Here is an 830-nt window from a genome sequence, read left to right on the forward strand (position 1 = left end):
CCTATCTTCAAAGGTTTGTGTTTCAAAGTGAAATAATTTTTGAAAGATTTTTTTATGTTTACGTATTATTTTTCTTCTGTCCACATTCAATCAGAATGAGTAGCATTCTCATTCATTGTTAAAGACAAACAAACAAAGGACAGTAGAGTTTGTTTGTTTTGAATTTCGCTCAAAGCTACACGAGGGCTATCTGCGCACCGTCCCTAATTTAGTAGTGTAAGACTAGAGGGAAGGCAGCTAGTCATCACCACCCACCGCCAACTCTTGGGCTATTATTTTACCAACGAATAATGGGATTGACCGTCACATTATAACGCCCCACGGCTGAAAGGGCGAGCATGTTTGGTGGGGTGGGGATTCGAACCCGCGACCCTCAGATTGCGAGTCGAGCGCCCTCTAACCACCTGGCCATGCCGGGCCTCACGCAGAAAGAGCATACTTTTCACGAAGATTGGTTTCAGTATATTTATCTCACAGTATTAGAAGTTGCTTTTAACTTTGGAGGTAATTTCTCTGCGTCTAAACAATATACCTTATGTTGTTAGCCCTGGGCGGAATTTGAGATCGAAATGTGGGGGGAGGGCCAAAAAGTCTGACTTAATTATTGTGAATGTCGTGCATATACTATATCCTACAGAAAAATGGTGGGGGAGCAACTTCCCACCTTCGTTATCCCGTCCGTGTTGCTATTTTAAAGAAAGTGATTTTGGAACAACATTTCACATCAAGAATTTTAAATATCATTTGTATTTTATTAGAACCATTCAAGGTAATCCATTTTTCGGTTATTTTCTACCCATCTTACTGATGTTTTATTTTCTATAGATGTT

Source organism: Limulus polyphemus, unplaced genomic scaffold (assembly GCF_000517525.1).
Source record: "Limulus polyphemus unplaced genomic scaffold, Limulus_polyphemus-2.1.2 Scaffold229, whole genome shotgun sequence".
In the NCBI taxonomy this organism is placed as follows: domain Eukaryota; kingdom Metazoa; phylum Arthropoda; class Merostomata; order Xiphosura; family Limulidae; genus Limulus; species Limulus polyphemus.